The sequence below is a fragment of the Hyperolius riggenbachi genome, chromosome 4 (genome assembly GCF_040937935.1).
Source record: "Hyperolius riggenbachi isolate aHypRig1 chromosome 4, aHypRig1.pri, whole genome shotgun sequence".
NCBI lineage: Eukaryota > Metazoa > Chordata > Amphibia > Anura > Hyperoliidae > Hyperolius > Hyperolius riggenbachi.
In genome coordinates, this window is record NC_090649.1 from 293,177,664 (window position 1) to 293,198,334 (window position 20,671).

The 20,671-nt window shown below is 45.1% G+C and overlaps 1 long non-coding RNA gene across 1 annotated transcript in view; it reads left to right on the top strand.

The window, feature by feature from the left end:
* LOC137570751 (uncharacterized) overlaps positions 1 to 19,255 on the top strand; it is a 32,985-nt gene extending 13,730 nt beyond the window's left edge. Inside the window, exons 2-3 of the long non-coding RNA XR_011031162.1 lie at positions 17,573 to 17,672; positions 19,170 to 19,255. This is a non-coding gene — a long non-coding RNA (uncharacterized lncRNA). The remainder of the gene's footprint in view (positions 1 to 17,572; positions 17,673 to 19,169) is intronic.
* The last annotated feature ends 1,416 nt before the right edge of the window (positions 19,256 to 20,671 follow it).

Consider the following 20,671-nt stretch of genomic DNA (forward strand, 5'->3'; position numbering starts at 1 on the left):
TCCTCGGGTGAACCTATCACTAACTCATCTGTGTCTCCAGCCTGCTGGAGTTCTGATTACAGTGTTCTTTAGAGATACCTCCTTTTACCAGCTCCTCTGGGATAGTGGGTATCTCTATCTATATTTACTGTTTCACCAAACACTTATCTTACACCTGGGTGTCCTGTGTCTTGCTATACTTGCATTATTGGTGATTCTGCAGATCACCACATAATTAGGTATAACATCTGTATTATTGGTGATACTGCAGATCACCAATAATCAGAAAATCAGTTCTTGCTGACACCGATCGTTACATAAACCCAGTTTATCTAACCTTTCTTGGTAAGTGAGACCTTCCATCCCACGTATCAATTTTGTTGCTCGTCTCTGCACCTGCTCTAAAACTGCAATATCTTTTTTGTAATGTGGTGCCCAGAACTGAATTCCATATTCCAGATGTGGCCTTACTAGAGAGTTAAACAGGGGCAATATTATGCTAGCATCTCGAGTTTTTATTTCCCTTTTAATGCATCCCAACATTTTGTTAGCTTTAGCTGCAGCGGCTTGGCATTGAGTATGATTATTTAACTTGTTGTCGATGAGTACTGTCAGGAATAGCAGCTAGTTATGAGGCTGGTGATGTAAGGATAACAGGAACATATTTCTTTCATTTTTCTATCTGCTGTATATTTTGTCAGAGGTGTAGGTATGTCAGCCAGTCTGGCTTTTGGAAGGTGTCACCTGGATAATGTCTGTATGTAGATTAAATTTGCATTCCGGGCAGAGATCAAGGGAACTGCCATTGTCTTCATTGAATAGACCAGTCACCTTCAATAGGCAAAGGAACCTGGTCAGTAATTAGGAACTGTCTACTTAGCCAGTAGCCAGGAAACACTTACTTAGACATTTACCTGACCAGGTTGAAGCCCACACAGGCGTTTGGCTACCTCTTAGTCTGAATAGTGGGCTGGAAGTGAAATTGCTTTGAAATCTGTAAGTGTAAACAGGATACTTGTTGTTCTCAGGATACAATCTTACCTGTGAAGTCTGCAACCTTCAAAAAGCTGAAACAGGAACCCTTTGAAGTTCGCATATCACAGGAAGATTATGACAAGCGTTCGGTGATGTCACAAACGGGGGAAATTGCATTAGTTTCTGGGGGCTGGACATTAAATGCCCCAGGGGACACTTCAGACTATTTAAGGTGGTCCAGAACAGTCACAGGTATCTTCTCCTGGAGGCAGCGCATAGCTAGGGATGATCGTGACTCCTGGACGAAAAACGGAGTCCTCCCGTCAAACAACGTTCTAATCTAAGCTGGTAACGTTCCTTTTTTCCCCCCTTTATTTTTACGCAAATATCCGTGTGTGTATTTTTGTAACTTTTATCTTTGTAAACTCTTAATTTTGTAACTTTTTATTTTGTTTTTTGTAATCTTTTGTATATACTCTGTTCTGCATTGTTCCACGTTTTCCTGGAATATTAAATTATTATTTAATAAGCTTGACCTCTGCTGTACTAAACTAACACTCATAGCCTAGAGGAGACTGCAGTGTAGCTGTGTATAAGTCCATGCCTAATTGTATGCTTGCGCAACACTACCATATGAAATTGTAATTGCATTGTGTGTATGGGGCACTTCTGCGCTCGACAGCAGAGTGGGAGTGGCTAACAGTATCGTTCGGAACGACTGTTAGTTTTTGCTGCACGACAGTGTAACTTGCATTACAAGTCAGTGCCTGATTGTGCTGTGTTACTGTACAACTGTACTGTGTGTGTGGGTGCGTGGCGTTCCCGTATTCGGCCTAAGCGCAAAGCTGACCCGAATACGAAAACGCAGATTGCGTGTTGAGCACTCGACAGCTGAGTTGACGTGTCTAGCAACGGCTAGTGGTGGCAGTAAGAAGCATTTTAGGGGTCACCGCCTTGTTTGTAGCTCGAATAAGGCTGCTCCCCGCTTGTTCTGGTCAAACCCACAGTCGGGAACCGTATACGCAGGCGTTACTTGACATAATTGGCTTGCAGTGGTGGGAACGTTTAGTACATTAGTACGCAGTTTAGCTCGCTATTCTGAGTACTAAAGGCTGGAAGCTTGCTAGAAGCAACTAGCCTACAGAAGTCTACTCAGTGCAGAATCTATATACGTTTTTTTTTTGTTCAAAGATACACACTTGGTACTTTGCTTTCCCTCCCCCCTTTTTTCTTTTTATTTTTGCAACACGATGGCTCAGAAAGCATCCAGCTATGCAAGGCAAAACAAAGAGATGCTACTCAACCTGTGTGAGCACAGAGGCATCGAGACGGCGAACGGCCAGACTAAGGAGCAGTTAGTTCGTGCCCTCGAGGAGTATGAGGCAGAGCAAGCCCGTGCTCCAACGCCAGCGGATGCAGCTCACGACACGCCAGAGGAGGAATCGCTCCCGCCACAGAATGCGAGTGGAGACGATGTCCTGGATGATCCACCGAACACGGAGATGACATCTCTGGAAGCTGATCTACAGCTACTAAACTCGGCTGATCCTGAACTGCGCCTAAAGCTGATCCTACTGCACCGTCAGGCAGAGAAGGAACAAGCAGAACGGCGACACCAGGCCGAGAGGGAAAGACACCAGGCCGAGAGGGAAAGACACCAGGCCAAGAGGGAACAAGCTGCCCAGCGACTCCAGGCCGAGAGGGAAAGTGCTGAACGGCAACACCAGCTGGAGCTGGCTAAACTTCAGCAGCAGAACCGGTCTGCTGGACCCGCAGAACGCGAAGGTGAGCGAGTCCACAGAATCCCCCTGGATAAGTTCCCCGCTATGGACAAAGACTCTGACATAGACACTTTGCTACAGGGGTTTGAAAGGACTTGTCGGCAGTATGGGGTGCCCCGTGAGCAGTGGGCAAGATACCTCACACCAGGGCTGAGAGGCAAGGCCCTGGAGGCGTTTGTGAGTCTCCCCCAGGAGGAAGAAACAGACTTTGAGGCAATTAAGAAAGCCATCATTGCGAGATACCACCTCACGCCAGAGGTGTATCGCAAATGTTTCAGGACAGTGCAGCAAGGTCCTAATGACAGTTACCTGGATCATGCGTGCAACCTGCGCACTGCCTCCCAGCAGTGGGTAAAAGGACTGTCAGTCAAAATCTTGGACGCCCTGCAGGAGCTGATGATAAAAGACCAGTTCCTACACACCTGTCCTGTTGAGGTCCGGCTGTTTGTGCTGGATCGAGAACCAAAGACAGTGGATGAGGCTGCGGAAATGGACGATTCCTACACCTCCCATAGAGCACCCAAGTCCCGGAGGACTACTACTCCCAGCTGGCGGGGAGAACAGATTGCTAAACCTGTGTCACCCAGCACCCAGAGGAGGCAAGCACCGCTGTCTCCTGGATTCAGGCAACCAACCACTGACACTCGGAAATGCTTTGTATGTGACAGGGTGGGTCATATCAGCACGACTTGCCCAGAGAGGAAGAGGGAGGCCCCAAAATCCAGTGAGGCCTCAAACCCCCGTGAAGTCCCAACTGCTCTGTGTGCTACCAGGAATGCCACTGGCTATGCAGAGAATCTGCAGCTTGTCACGGTTGGGGGTACAGTTGCCACTGGGCTGAGAGACACTGGAGCAGAAGTGACTCTCATACATCTCCAGCTTGTAAACCCGGAGCAGTACATACCTGGGAAAATGATTGCTGTCAGAGGAGTTGGGGGTGTCACCCCAGCCATACCCAGCGCCTTGGTCCACCTGGATTGGGGGTCTGGCAGCGGATTGAAAGAAGTTGGGGTAACCGACAAAATCCCCACCAACGTTTTGCTGGGTACTGACCTGGGACGGTTAGTGGCCCGGTATGAGCCTACTCCAAACCCCGTGGAGCCTGCATCCCCAGCAGGAGTTCAGGACTCTTGCAAGGTACTGTTTGATAATGCTGTGCAAGTGGGGAGGGCTGGTGAGGCCCCAGGGGCTATGGACTGTGTACTAGGAGCCAGCCCTAGTGATTTTCCAGTGCCTAGGCTTGGAGTGGGACATGTTGATACAAAGAATGCAGAAACTGATGATGTAATGTATGACGCATGGACTATCGAGGCGATCGATGCAAGAACTGTTGATGCTACTTGTGAAGTGCTGAGTAGCACTGTGTATAATGCGGCGGATAATGTTGATGTGGAATGTGATGTTCTAAATGTCAATATGTGTAAGACGGATAATGCTGATGTCATATGTGTTGTGCTACCTAATGCTGTGTGTCATGTGGACACTCCGTCAGCTGCAGGGGTAACCAGCAGTGCTCGCTGGGCTGCAGCAGATGGATTGCCCACTGAAGGGGCAGACGGCACCAGGCCAGATCTTCCCCCTTCAGATGTTTTCAAGACCAAAGGTGATGTTGTTTATGATATGTGTAATGTGGGCACTCCCTCAGTTGCAGTGGTAACCCGCAGCGCTAGCGGGTCTACAGCAGAGGGAGTCGAGGGACTGCCCACCGAAGTGGCAAATGTTGCTGGGTCAGCCACATCCAATTCGGAACCTGGCCCTGAGGGCCCAGGAGCCTCTCTGTCTTCAGCCTTCTTGGAATGTGTGACAGGCAGCACTGAGCTCTCTGGGGCTGTTTGATTTGACAGCAGCCTGGAAGAGCTCAGGGGGCTAGTCAGCAGGTCACCAGCTGGGAGGGGCGGGCTGAGAGGGTTCTGGGAAGTTATTCCCTCGGAGCTGTCCGAAGTGGAGGAGACAGACCGGCAGATAATCGTTCCCCAAAAGGACCGAGAGATAGCTCCTGCCACTGTAGAGAAAGTGCGGGTAGTGACGGTCGGAACCCGTTCCCAGCTGCAGCACTGTCTCTATGGTTGCGAATTCACGGTCGTCACTGACCCGCATTCCCCTGGTTGGTTACGTCAGGTTGCCAAGGGCAACGACACATTGCAGCAACCTGACCTAGCTTTCCAATCGTGTAGCTTAGAGCTAACTGACAGGTGGGGCACCCTCCTGAGGATGCTAAAGGGTTACCCCACCCGGCCAGGCCGTCAATGTAGGCTTTGGCAGGATGATTCGTTAGAATCATCTACCAGCGCCATCTGGAAGAGGGGGCGTGTCAGGAATAGCAGCTAGTTATGAGGCTGGTGATGTAAGGATAACAGGAACATATTTCTTTCATTTTTCTATCTGCTGTATATTTTGTCAGAGGTGTAGGTATGTCAGCCAGTCTGGCTTTTGGAAGGTGTCACCTGGATAATGTCTGTTCCTTTTTCCCCCGTTTATTTTTACGCAAATATCCGTGTGTGTATTTTTGTAACTTTTATCTTTGTAAACTCTTAATTTTGTAACTTTTTATTTTGTTTTTTGTAATCTTTTGTATATACTCTGTTCTGCATTGTTCCACGTTTTCCTGGAATATTAAATTATTATTAAATAAGCTTGACCTCTGCTGTACTAAACTAACACTCATAGCCTAGAGGAGACTGCAGTGTAGCTGTGTATAAGTCCATGCCTAATTGTATGCTTGCGCAACACAACCATATGAAATTGTAATTGCATTGTGTGTATGGGGCACTTCTGTGCTCGACAGCAGAGTGGGAGTGGCTAACAGTATCGTTCGGAACGACTGTTAGTGGTTTTGCTTAGGGATGCTCATTCGGATTCCGCAGAAATGCAATTTCCGAAATTCCGATCGGAAATTGCATTTCCGCATCGGAATGCGGAAATCGGTAATGCAAGTGCGTTAGGCGGATTTCCGCCGGAAATCGCGGAAATTCCATCCGACTTTAACATTGATTTTCTCAAAAACTTTAAGGTCTTTTTGAAAACTTTTTTGCATCTTGTTCAGAAGGTTCTGTTTAATAAACCCTGAAAATTTCTAGGACTTACGGGGGCTTTGCTATTAACCGCTAAAGTCGGCTGATTTTTACTGTAATGTAAAATGCAGAAAATCTGCTTTTGTCTATTTTCTGCATTTACATTACAGGAAAAATCAGCCGACTTTAACGGTTAATAGCAAAGCCCCTGTACGTCCTAGAAACACCAAATTTTCAGGGTTTATTAAACTGAATCTTCTAAGCAAAATGCAAAAAAAAACGTTTTCAAAAAGACCTTATAGTTTTTGAGAAAATCAATGTTAAAGTCGGGTGGAATTTCCGCGATTTCCGACGGAAATTCCGCATTGGAATGCGGAAATTGGTAGCGGAAAGTTGAATCAGTATTTGGCAATGGCGGAATGCGGAATTACCGCAGAATCGGAAATTGGCATTTCCGACCATCCCTAGTTTGCTGCACGACAGTGTAACTTGCATTACAAGTCAGTGCCTGATTGTGCTGTGTTACTGTACAACTGTACTGTGTGTGTGGGTGCGTGGCGTTCCCGTATTCGGCCTAAGCGCAAAGCAGACCCGAATACAAAAACGCAGATTGCATGTTGAGCACTCGACAGCTGAGTTGACGTGTCTAGCAATGGCTAGTGGTGGCAGTAAGAAGCTTTTTAGGGGTCACCGCCTTGTTTGTAGCTCGAATAAGGCTGCTCCCCGCTTGATCTGGTCAAACCCGCAGTCGGGAACCGTATACGCAGGCGTGCCGTGGGCCGGTTCTTGACAAGTACTCCTAAGTCCTTCTCCAAGTTTGATGTCCCCAACTGTATCCTATTTATTTTGTATGGTGCTAGACCATTGGTACGGCCAAAATGCATGACTTTACATTTTTCAACATTGAATTTCATCTGCCATGTATGTGCCCATATAGCCATCCTATCCAGATCCTGTTGCAATATGACACTATCTTCCTGAGAGTTGATGATTCTGCACAATTTTGTATCATCGGCAAAAATAGCAACATTGCTCACGACTGCATCTACTAGGTCATTAATAAATAAATTGAAGAGCACTGGACCCAGTACAGACCCCTGTGGGACCCCACTGCTAACAGTCTCCCATTTTGAGTATGATCCATTGACCACAACTCTTTGTTTTCTGTCCATTAGCCAGTTCCCTATCCATGCACACAGACTCTTCCCCAGTCCTTGCATCCTCAACTTTGCACCAGACTTTTGTGTGGAACAGTGTCGAAGGCCTTTGCAAAGTCCAAGTATATCACATCTACAGCATTCCCAATATCCACATTAGTGTTCACTACCTCATAAAAGCTGAGCATGTTAGTCAAACAGCACCTGTCTTTAGTAAACCCATGTTGATGCTGAGAAATAAGATTATTTTCTACTATGATGTCATGTATAGTATCTCTTAATAACCCCTCTAATAGTTTGCATACAACTGATGTTAAGCTTACAGGTCTATAATTTCCTGGATCTGATTTTTTGCCCTTCTAAAATAATGGGAAAACGTGGGCTGTACGCCAATCCACTGGGACTCTGCCAGTTGAAAGAGAGTCACAAAAGATAAGATAAAGGGGTTTATCTATAACTGAACTTAATTCCCTTAGGACCCGAGGATGCATGCCATCCGGGCCAGGTGCCTTGTCTATTTTTTATTTATTTAGTCTTGCCTTCACTTCTTCCTGAGTTAAGTATTTAATATTACAGTTGGAAGATTGAGACTCTTCTGCATCTGTAATTTGCAACAGTGCTGTTTCATTTGTGAAGACAGAAGAAAAGAAAGCATTTAATAACTCTGCCTTACCTTAGTCATCCATCGTTGAGTGCCCACCCTCATCCTTTAGGAGTCCTATACAATCAACCTTACTTTTTTTTAGAGTTGATGTACTTGTAAAACTTTTTGGGGTTAGATTTGATATCCCTAGCGATTTGATTTTCAGCTTCGATCTTTGCCAGCCTAATTTCTTTTTTACAATTATTATTGCACTCCTTATAATTGCTTAGTGCAACCTCGGTCTCCTCCTGTTTTAGAACCTTATAGGCATTCTTTTTCCTCTTCATTTTATCTCTAACCTTTTCAATTCATCCATAGAGGCCTTTTTTTATTCCTAGACATTTTGTTTCCATATGGGATATACATACTACAATATTGATTGAGAATAAGTTTAAAAGCTTGCCATTTCCCTTCAGTGTCCTCCCCTTGTAGTGCATTATCCCAGTGTAATGATCCATAATGGATCTAATAATCAGTACTAAGAGTACTTGTACTCTTACAACACAATAGTCAGTAATTTATTCAGAGTGTGATCACACGTGTATTAGTGCCCTGTATTCTTCAGTACTGAAGGAAGTGATAGCCCTAAATGGCAGGGGCTATCACTTAGCAGAGAGAGTGGTCGTTCAGTCAGAGTCGGTAACAGATCGGTTGTATAGCGGTACAAAATCGTTAGACAAAATCGTGGTGAGTAAACAGGCAGAAGTCGGCAGCAGATCAGATAGGCAGAGGTAGAGAATCGTAAGGCAAACTCGTAGTCGGTATTTCAGGCAGAAGTCAGTAGCAGATCAGATAGGCAAGGTACAGATTCGTAAGGCAGAGAGTAAACAGAAGTACAGGCAAAAGGTCATACACAATAATAATAATTTACGATAATTACAATAATAATAATAATAATAATCCTAGTCTAGTGTGAAATCCCCGGGGTCCTGCCGGATCAAAGCACACAAGGATCTGATAAAGGTCTGAGCACTAGCACGGTGAAGTATTCACAACAACAGACAATGAGCAAATGACATCTCCAAGCTTAAATACAGAAAGCAAATTCAAACTGCCCGCCCAGGGGGCTGAACCAATCAGCAGCGTGTGATTGGCAGGTCGGTGTCAGCTGACCGCAAGATCAGCTGACCCGCCTCCTCAAGTTATAAAGGTCCTGCCGCCCTGCCCGCCAGTGTGCTGGCCTAATCTGATGTGCAGAGGAGAGGCCTGTCCTTCCAGAGCCCGGAGCTGCGCAAGATGTCTGAGAGGACGCGGCGGCCGCCGCGGTGAAGTCAGAGGAAGGAACGGTGGACAAAGTCTTTTCCGCCGCTGAGGTAACATTGCTGGACCTGACACCCAGTTCACCAAACTTAGTGCCTGCCTAAGTTGATTGAACTTTGCTTTTCTAAGATTCATAGTTTTAGTGGTCCCGCTGCCCCGTGGCCTATCAGTCACCAGAACAAACGTTATCATGTTGTGATCACTATTTCCCAAATGTTCTTGAACCTGCACATTTGATACATTATCTGGTCTATTAGAAATGATCAGATCCAGTAACGCATTCCCCCTAGTTGGTTCCGTTACCATTTGAGTCAAGTAATTGTCCTTTAGTGCTGCCAGAAATCTGCTGCTTTTACCAGAATGGGTAGCCTCAATACTCCAGTCAATGTCTGGGAAATTGAAGTCGCCCATAAGTATGACTTCATTTTAACTTGCAGCTTTTTTCAATCTGTTGTAGTAATCGCAGTTCTGCAGCTTCATAAATAAGAGGTGGCCTGTAGCATACCCCAATAAGCAATTGGCAACCTTTATTTCCACCATGAATATTTACCCAAACGGTCTCCACATCTTTGCAATCTTCCTCCATCTCATCGTTGAGGACAGCTGTAAAAGAATTCTTAACAAAGAGACAAACCCCTCCACCTTTTTTCCCTGCCCTCTCCACCCCCCATAATGTTAGGCTCCCACTGTCTTTTTAGCTTATCTTGTCTACGTATTGAGACAAGATAAGGTAAAAAGACAGTGGGAGCCTAACATATATTTTTTTTTTATATGCGCCCCCGCACTGCACGGCTGGCAATTAAGGTTTCTGTTTATTGACCTGATGAAGCGGGCTGTGTCCCATGAAACGCGTTGTCTACAGTTTACCCCTTATTTTAATAAAAATACTCCTTTTTTTTCACCTATATGATTCTTCTAATGAGGTAAGATACCTCTTTTAATTTGAAATTTTATTTTAGAGTTAATTTCTCCGCTAATGGCTTGTTAATAAGATTAAGGGCGCCTCCACCGATTTGCCTCCATATATATATATATTATTCATGTTTTCTTTAAATTGCAGAATTATTACTCTACCCAAAGAAATGTAATATGATCATCAAACATTTAAAATTATTAAGACATTTATTTGCATACTTGTGGAGAATAGAGAATCAATACAAGCATGCTAAGCAAGCATATTCCAAATTTCTGCACTTACATTTTACGTATACAGGAAAATAAAATGTGTGAAAAGGTGTATATTATAGTGAAAGAGGCCAATTAAATCCTTGAATGAATCCAATGGTTAAAGGGCAGATGTCCAGGGCCATCAAAGCAGTGTATGTCAGATGTTAGATAAGAAGCAGATGGCCACTCTAGCTGTCAGATAAAATGTACGACAACTTCGTGATTCTGGACTTGGCGTTCTGAACATCATCCCTCCAGCAGACGTTATCAGAATTATTTTTATTTTAAGCTCCATTAGAGTAAAACCTGTTGACTCTGTTCAAGCTAAGAAGAAAAACATTTTGAATGCAGTACAGAAAGTTTATGGCTGGTTTCACACATGGGGCTTGATTCACTAAACCGTGATAACTAAAAGACCATACCATATCAACGATATCACACCTTTATCAAATATATCACACCTTATCAAAGTTAACACGCCTTACCAGAGTAGCATAGCGGGCGCTACGAATTTATGCCTGCTAATTGGCAATAGCACTCTTCCTGCCCTGAGCCCCTGCGGGTTCGTAGCGCTCACTATGCTACTCTGCGAAGGCGTGTTAACTTTGATAAGGCGTGATATCTGTGATAAGGTGTGATATCTTTCCACAAGACTATCCCACCACACCATTTCATGTTTATATCCCTCTGCAGCAGAGTGCACCATTAGGATGATTTGCCTAGCTCCCATGTAATTGCAAGTCATGCAGTATGGCTCATACCGCTCGGCAATGCACTGCAAAGTCTGTGTCGCCTCTGTGTCATCCAAACTACTCCCGTGGGTAGTGTGGTCAGTGTCCTAAAGAATGGTGGCCACTGCAACGGGGGAGCGGTGGGGGGGATATACCACAATGCAGAGCCAGGACAAGGTCCTTCAGCTCCCAAGGCTGAGACAGCAAAGTATGCCCCTTCATCCCTCCCACCCCAGCCGTCACACACTGATTGCTATTAGCCTAAGAGGTGCCCTAGGGTCCCCAAAATCCCCAACACCTTAATCTCTAGTTATCTGGCTTGCAGTCACTGCTATGTATGCCCTTTTTTTGTATTTCTTTGTGCTGCAAACACAATTGGGAATGACAGCTGAATGAATTGTGCGCCCCCTCCTACACTGAGCCCTGAGGCTGGAGCCTCTTTCAGCCTCTGCCTTGGCCCGGCCCTGCCACAATGTGCCCCGATAGTGTGAAAAGGATTTTTAGACGTCTCTAAACTTGTAATGCTATTGTATCCATACTGGGGAAAATTACTTTCACTTTTTGTGCCCAGCGCTTCATTTCTGCCCACACAGGCACTCCAGTTCTTCAAGTGTCCCTGAAGGCAAAAATAAAGTAAAAGATACTTACCTCAGCAGAGGGAAGCCTCTGAATAATCCAGAAGCTTCCTTCATGACTTCCGAGCTGGCTGTTCCAGCGAAGGGATCTCCTGAACCTATTGGACAAAGGCTTGCGGAATACATTCACGGAGCCGTGCTCCCATCCGCGTGCAAGTGTGATGCAAGATGGCTTGCACCTGCGCAGTAGCACAGTGCATGGCTTTTTCTTCCGTACCACTGCACAGGTGCGGGTCATCAGTACATACCAGTATTTTAGTTCTTTATTTCATTTAAAATTGGTTTCTTATGCTTGTGATGGTTATAAGGGACCTTCAGCTTATCTGAGTTGGACAAAGTGCAACACTCTGATCTGTACAGGATGGCACTGTGGCAGATTTGATGGGCAACAGCGCCACCTAAAGACTATGTCCAACATTGGGTCTGTAGAGAAAAAGGCCAATGTCAGACATAGTCCGACATAGGATTGGAAACGCTTAAGTTATTTTGGGCAAAATTATTTTGAATACTTTTTTGCTCACCTGTGGAAGAAAAGGTATTGTATTGATCTATGAGAAAAACTCATGAAAAACCCTAAACCCCACAAAACAAACCCCACCTACCTAACACTAAGGCCCCTTTTACACTTAAAGTGAACCAGAGATGAAGCACCCTCATGTATTTTACCAAGTATATCAGTGGGAACATTAGAGAAAACACCTACCCTGCTCTCTTCTTCATCCTTCACTGCTCAGCCTGCTTGTTATCAGCCCTGATAAAATCCCCGACTGAGCATTCAGTCTGGCTTTGCTCAGGAATCATTATCGCTGAGTCTGTCTTCTCTGATGTCTTTTCAAGCCCAAGCCTGCCCCCTTCTGGCTCTGCTAAAATGACTCAGCTATAATGATTCCTGAGCAAATCCATACTGAATGCTCAGTGGAGGATTTTATCAGGGCTGATAACAAGCAGGCTGAGCAGTGAAGAATGAAACAGAGAGCAGGGTAGGTGTTTTCTCTAATGTTCCCAATGATATATATGGTAAAATACATAAGCGTGCTTCATCTCTGGTTCACTTTAACCACCCTGGCGTTCTATTACCTGCGCCAGGGTGGCGGCACAGCAGTTTTTGTAAAAAAAAATGTTTTTAAATCATGTAGCTAACCTAGCACTAGCTACATGATGCCCCCCTCCCTGCGACATCCAGCGCGTAGTTCCGATCGCCGCCGGCGTGTAGCCACGTAAGGAAATCCTGTTCTGAACGGGATTTCCTTAAGGGCTTCCCCCGTCGCCATGACGACGATCGCGATGACATCATCAATGTCGTGACGTCATCCGGAGTTCCGATCCACCCCGCAGCGCTGCCTGCCACTGATTGGCCAGGCTGCGCAGGGGGTCTGGGGAGGGGCTCTATCGCGACGCGTAGCGGCGCATCGGCGGTGGGCGGCGATCAGAATAGACACGCAGCAAGCGAAGTGCTTGCTGCGTGTTTGAAAAACAAAATTAAGCAAATCGGCCCAGCGGGGCCTGAGCGGCGCCCTCCGGCGGTAATGGACGAGCTGAGCTCGTCCATACCGCTAAGGAGGTTAATGAGTTGTTCTCAGTTATACCTGAAAGCAGGGGCGCCTCTAGCCATTTTGTCACTCCAGGCGAGAAGATCTGTGGCGCCCCACCCCATGGCACCCCCCATGAAAATAATGGTAATGCGGCATCGTTTCATCAGGAATTACCCGTAATGCGTCAGCGTTTCACTAGAAAATAATTGTAATGCGGCAGTATTTCCACAGAAAAATACGCAATACGGGCAGCGTTTCACCAGAGGATACAAGTAATGTAAGGATGCAGAAGTGAGCTCACGGGCTGCGGCCAGTAAACTGACACAGCGTCTATTAGACACCGCAAGCCTGTTTAAAACCTGGGGACACATTGGTCCCCCCCCCCGCACAGCACTCATGACCGCCTGGTCAGCCTGGCACCCTCTACAAGAGGGTCAGAAGGAGGTACAAAGGGGCACAGAAGGAGTCACAGGGGGACTAAAGGAGGCTCACGGAAGGAGGCACAGGGGGATAGAGGAAGGTGCAGGGGACAGATGTGGCACATGGGGACTGAAGAGGAATATGGAGACAGAAGGAGGCAGAAAAGGGAGACAGAAGAAGGCACTGGAGGGCAGAAGGAGGCAGAGTGGGACTGAAGGAGGAACGAGGGGGCAGAGGTAGCACAAGGGGACAAATAAAGGCAAAGGGGTCACAGGAGGGCAGAAGGAGGCACAAAGGGCCACAGAAGAAGGCAGAGGTGGCACAGGGGGACTGAAGGACCACAGTGGCTGGATAGTGTACTGGTTAAGGGCTCTGCCTCTGACACAGGAGACCAGGGTTCAAATCTCGGCTCTGCCTGTTCAGTAAACCAGCACCTATTTAGTAGGAGACCTTGGGCAAGACTCCCTAACACTGCTACTGCCTATAGAGCACGTCCTTGTGGCTGCAGCTCTGGCGCTTTGAGTCCGCTAGGAGAAAAGCATGATATAAATGTTCTGTGTTTGTTTTTTTGTTTGTGAAGGAGACAGAAGGACAAACAGGGGGTCAGACATGGCACAAGGGACTGAAGGAGGCACAAGAAAACAGGAGGCACAAAGGGGGAAAGAAGGATGCACAAGTTACAGAGGTGGCAGCTGCCTGCAACTTACGCTAAGTAGATGCAGTCGAAGCAAGTATTAGAACGCCCATTGGGACAGGGCTTAGTCCAGGGGTGGGGCTTAATTTGGATCGGGGCTTAACCCAGCAACATGGCGCTCGCCAGGACCAATGGCACTCCAGGCAATGGCGTGTACTGCCTATGCCTAGAGACGCCCCTGCCTGAAAGTAAACTGATTTTCAAAGAAACGCCCATGTTTTCCTAGGGCACAGTTCACACTTAACCCATTTTAACTGAAATCTTCTTCGCAATGCACTGCTATGGAAAAAACATGTACCAACGCACACGAACGCGTACTAACACATACTAACGCACACTAATACATACCAACTGATTAAGTGTAAACAGGGCCTAACCCTCCCTACCTACGATCCTAACATTAGCCCCCCCCCCCTCCAACACACACATCTAACACCTATCTATTAAGCCGAGGGCTGCAGCCTAGCAACACTCTGTTGCAGCCAATAACAACAGTACTCGCCCATACATACAGTCAATATTGTAATTTGCCTATTTGTGCATCTCAGCTATATAACAGGTTAAACCATGTAGTCAATTGTCAGCCCGCCAAATTATTTAATAATTTCCATTGCGGTCTATGGCTGCAACTAATTTTGCAATCGGTCCTGGCACCCAAATTAACTCGCTATAAACTGCTATGAAAGACGTCAGCACTATATAAATAAAAAAAATAAGAAGAAGAATAACAGGTTCATGAAAATGTGCACTGGTTTGTTATGTTGTGCTACAATGCAGAAAAGAATCAACAACAGAACAAGTGAATACATTTCCTCTGTGCGTTCTAACTCCAGTAGATTAGATCAAGAAAACTGTACTGCTGTAAAATGAATTATATACTTTCTCCAGTAGAGGGAGCACTTATTCAACTTAATGAAGACTGAACAAATTTTCTGGCTTTAGAAAGTTGAAATTCTCAATACTGTATGCTCTTGAGAAATAATTAGCTGTCATAACAAAGCAAATTTTGTTCTATACATTGATCTTTACAAGCATCAAATCTTCTTCACTGCACTGAATTAACATAACAGAAATGTGTATTCCATGCACACCTAAAATTAGTCTGCAGACACCAGTGAATTAAGAAAAAAAACACATTTTTTTACATTCAAATTGAGTGCTCTAGATTTGTCTCTAAATATGAGGTCCTGTAGCTTGCACTCTTTAGATTTTGCTACAATGGCTCTCAACTGTTATGGCTTCACCCTACTTTATAAGATTAAAACACACTAGGCTGCTCCATCTTACACACAAATACAGTCCTCAAATAGCAATCCCACTCAGGGTTACTCCACTCTATGTTACAATGTCCCATGAGTTCGCTATGGTGTATCCCATCCAGATGACCAATCAATTTAAAAGTCCACTGTGCTGTCACTCTTCAATCACTATTGTTTGTGTAGTCTGTAAAATAAACCGCACATCGCGTAATCCTGTTTTGAAATTACAGTACACACCCTCCGTGTAGTGTGAACCAAGTGCTTTCACTCGTGCCACCGTCACCCAGAATCAGAGAGGCTCACCGGATTCTAGCCACCTAGCTTCCAGGTGGATCTCATGCTCAAACTATGTTTCACCGGGTACTTCAGTTAATCATATCAGAAGGTCGGCATAAAACTTTTAATCTTCATTAAAACTTGAATAAAACACAATAAAAAACGAATTGCGCAAAACAGCTGTACAAAAACATGAGCTCACAACTGCACTTCTCGCGACACTTTCGCCACTTACAGACTCCAGGAGAATAAAAAGCGTATCACAGCGGTGTTCCTAGGGCCCTTTCCGACTCTGCTATGGCTTCCAGGTGGCGTCCCGCTATCCGAATTCCCCGCGCTGATCGGCATTTGGCACCCTTCCACACTCCACCGCTGACCAAAGATGTGATTGCGTCAGGCGTACTGGCTCCGCTCTACGCGTTTTGTCATCAAACCAGACTCATCAGGGGCTTTTAGCCATAGACCCTGAACAAGGATACAGCAGATCAGTTGTTTCTGACATTATTGTCAGATCTGACAAGATTAGTTGCATGCTTGTTTCTGGTGTTAGTCAGACCCTACTGCAGCCAAATAGTCCAGCAGGGCTGCCAGGCAACTGGTATTGTTTAAGAGGAAATAAATATGGCAGCCTCCATATACCTCTCACTACAGTTGTCCTGTAAAAGTAAAAAAGTATGGCAGACAGTATGACAGTTCCTGTCCCCCTTGCTCCAGTCCTGCTTTTCCACACGTTCCACTTCTCATCCTGCATCTTCCAATATTTCAGCACACTGCGGCCGCCTGCAACTATACAGCTCCCGTTCTTCGTGTTCGGCCCCGTATTTTCGCATTAATGGTTTCCCCCATATTGCATGACCCCAGTGGCGCACATGTGCCATGGTCGTGTATGACGCGTGGTGCACATGCGCCACTGTGGTCATGCAGTATAAGGGAACCACTAATGTGGAAGTACAGAGCCGACCAGGAAGAAGAACTGGAGCTGTATATTGGCAGATGGCCATAGTGTACCAGGATGTGGGAAGATTCAGGAGGATAAGAGGAACGTGTAGAGAGGCAGGACAGGGGCAAAGGGAAGGGGAACGCGACAGCAGGATCAGGTGAGAGCTGAAGTGTTAATAGTGTAGCGTAGTGTAGCTTAGTTGGGAGGGCAGCAGGGGGATAGTGGAGTGTAGTATAGCTTAGCTGGGAGGGCAGCAGGGATTAGTGTAGTGTAGTGTAGTGTAGTGTGTAGTGCAGTATAGTGTAGTGCAATGTAACTTGTGGGGGCAGCAGGGGGTTAGTGAAGTGTGTAGTGTAGTGCAGTCTAACTGGTGGGGGCAGCAGGGGGTTAGTGAAGTGTGTAGTGTAGTGCAGTCTGACTGGTGGGGGCAGCAGGGGGTTAGTGAAGTGTGTAGTGTAGTGCAGTCTGACTGGTGGGGGCAACAGGGTTAGTGAAGTGTGTAGTGTAGTGCAATGTAACTTGTGGGGGCAGCAGGGGGTTAGTGAAGTGTGTAGTGTAGTGCAGTCTGACTGGTGGGGGTAGCAGGGGGTTAGTGAAGTGTGTAGTGTAGTGCAATGTAACTTGTGGGGGCAGCAGGGGGTTAGTGAAGTCAGTGTGTAGTGTAGTGCAGTCTGAGTGGTGGGGGCAGCAGGTGTTAGTGTAGGTAAGATGGCCCTGCACCATAGACGCAACAGATTTAGTATTTTGGTACGTCTTATAGTCCAGAGTGTCTTATATTCCGAAAAAGTATGGTATTTCTTTGATAAGGAATGTGCATTTTTATGTGCATATACCCAATGTCAATATTGTCATGAATCTATATGTGTATTGCAAGCAATGCATGTATAGTTTTTACTTTAAGTTTACAAAGTAGTATAGTGTTCTGGGGGAGGTCACAGTGGGGGCCTTGTGATTTCTAGTTAAGTTCCTGTTTATCTGGCAGCTTACAGGTGTTTCACATAATGCAAGCTTGATATTACTAAGATTTACTGTACTTTTTTAATATAAGCTGACATTTTCTGTCATTGTCATTTTGAATCCAGTTTTCCTGTTGTGCTGTTTTGTCTGAACAGAATAAACACTATATTGCCACAAGATTGTAAAATCACTACTGGTATTTTGGAAACAGTTGGACATGAACAGGAGAAAAAAACGAGATGCAGACACCAGCTGGTAAGGAAGCAGACACATAACCAGATAAGCAATGTTGTTAACTTTTAACTGCCCTTCTCTCCTCTATCTGTCCTCTTTTCTGTTTATCTGGCTGCAGATAATATAAACTACGAATACTAAAGACTTCTATTAAATTGCAGGTGCACTCTACTCCATTGAAAAGTGGTATAAAACACTGATGGGATTCTAATTCTGACACTGTTGTAAATTGCTAGTGTTACAGTTAGGATTGGGAAGTTTGGCTAAGTTGCTTGATAGATTTAATCAAATAATGGTGTACTTTATGATGTCACTATTCCACAATTAAAACTGCCTGGAAAGAAACGTATATGTTTAGTAAAGTGTAGAAAGGAGTTAGAAGTTCATTTGAACTTTTACCGCTGTGCTCTGAGACCTTCATGAACTTTCATGACTTTAAAATAAAAGCTGAGTTATCCCAGGAACAATGACAAACCTTTGTCCCAAATGTACTTAATAAGATGAATTTATGTACAGATATATCTAGTGTTGGCGCATTCTACATATTTTAATTTGGATCCTTGTTCCAAATTCTGTGGATCAGAACATGAATCTTCCTGCATGTGACAGCAGGAGGAGGTGGTAACTCACTCTTGTCACCGCCTCTGTGCGTTGCTATCCATGACGCATTCCAGCTCTCACATACTATCTCGAAAAGCAGGAAGGATATGAGAGTTGGAACCTGAAACGCTATGTTTATGGCAGCACACAAAGGCAGTGACCTGGGTGAGTTAACACCCCCTGCTGATGTGTGCATGCACAAAGTTTCAGGTTCTGATTGGCAGAATTCGGGAACAAGGTTCCAAATTCGAACATGCTGAATGTGCCATCGCTAGATATGAGGAACCATTACTAGGTGTTACTGTTTCTTTCTTTTCTCTTGTTGTGTCATGTACATTTTATAATGGATGTTATAAATATCTGACACGCACAGGAAGTTTGTGTATGTTTCATTGACTGTTGACACCCTGAAATGTTTAACAAGGGGTGTAGGAGGCGCCCTAGAGGGTACTTGAGGTATGGTTTATAAACCAGTAGGTAATGGAGTAGTAATAATAACTGCTAGTACGGCAGGTATGTGTATACACCAGGTAATATAAAAAATATATAGGCGTGGCGGATGACGTCACCAACACAGACTCTCCCAAGTTGCCCCTCCTTACTGCTGCATACATGCTAGGGGAACTCTAGCCTTATTTAGACTAAGCTGACCTAAGGTCAAATATACTTACAGTACTTTCCATACAGATACTTCTATTATTCATTGATATATTCTCACTATCCAAATGTTGCATTTCGCTGTATCCCTGATCCCAATGTTTATCAACATGCTACAGGTATAACGGGTTTACTTTATCAATGTATATATGTTCATATGTCCATTGCATATGTTTTTAGCCTTTATACTGTTTTAAATTGTATGGTCTAAATGAGAGATGTTTCGGTGTCTTAGTGCCCTGTCTGTTTTGTTTCCAAAAGGCACGATACTCGACCTGATGAAGCGGTTTACACTGCGAAACGCGTTGTCATTTTAAAAGAGCCCTATTAAAGTATCTTGTTTACGACATCGTGAGTGACTACTTATTAAGGTAGGATCATTCAGTGTGCAGTGTACTGTCAGCAAAACCCTCCATCTAGAAGTGTGTGAGCAGAAATGGGAAAAGGAGCAGTATGTTAGTATTACCTCAGTAAGGCAGAACATATAGCAGTTCTACATATTCCACCTTACCTTGGTATTACTGCGCTTCTGGCCCCATCCACATCCATGCACACTTCTCCAACCCCATGTCCTTCCTGTCTCATTTGGTATCTGAAAAGCTAAGAGGGGAAACCCCTATCAAGCCTGGAGGACAAAGTAGAGAAATGTCTGGCAGTGCAAGCACCAGAGTTGCTAACATTTCTTGGTTTCTAACAAGGAAAAATTGCCTGTTTGTAAAATTGCTTACAGATACTCTGGCAGCACAACAGCAGTCTCACATTTGACATGCATGTAATATGGCAATATGCCAGCATTTTTCATGACGGGGAGCACATCTCAGCTTCATTTGATGAATAGCGGGTGTCCATTCCAAAGTGGCTGGGGACCCTGGAACTAGATCTGTAACTACTAGGGGAACAAAAACGGTAGCCCTAATGGGATTCAGTGCTGTCACTCAGCTGGGTCATTTTTAGGCATAGACAAACCAGGCAGAGGCCTGGGGTGACAGCTACTTGAGGAGGCACCAAGCAGCTATTCTTAGCAGTGTGAGTTATGCAATTCTTATGCACAACTGCTAGTTGCATTAAGAGATGGATGAATGTTAATTCACCTAAATGAGCACTACTGATACTGACTGAATAGCATAACAATGATTGGAAGGAACTGTTCAACTGTCCATGAGCTAATTAAGCTGTAATTGTCGGTTTGAATTGATTGTTGCAACTCTTGTCAATTTCCAGGAAAATATTCCAGTTTGTAGAACCAGGCATCACATAAGTATATGTGATGTCTATACATAATTATTTTTTTATTAAGTGGCTTCTCACCACTCTCAACATTTATAGGAAGGATTTGTAATGTGAGTTGAGTGAGCTTGAGCCAGTGAGGTGTACCTGGCCTGGTATTATTATATCATTGCTGTCTGCTAAGCCAAATAATGTAGTCTACAGACGTCCTATTTATAAGTTGGGGGGTGGGGGAGGGCAGCTGCCTTTCCTTGGGCACCAAAATGGCCAGAAACGCCCCTGGCTGTCAGGGCCCCCTCTTAAACCCTCACGCTCTCTGATACAGCCTCCCCTGCATAGGTGTTGGTTGTTGTGGGCAGTCATGGTAGCCATACGGTTATAAGAGTGGATCTTAATAGCCCCACCTATCATATGACGACCCCCAGCCTCCAGGTTGTGAGAATAACCATAGTGGGGCAGGTAGAACATTGAGAGGGCTCCATGAAAGTTTTTCTGTCCAAATGTGAATGAGCCCTAACTATGTGTAACGTTGCTTA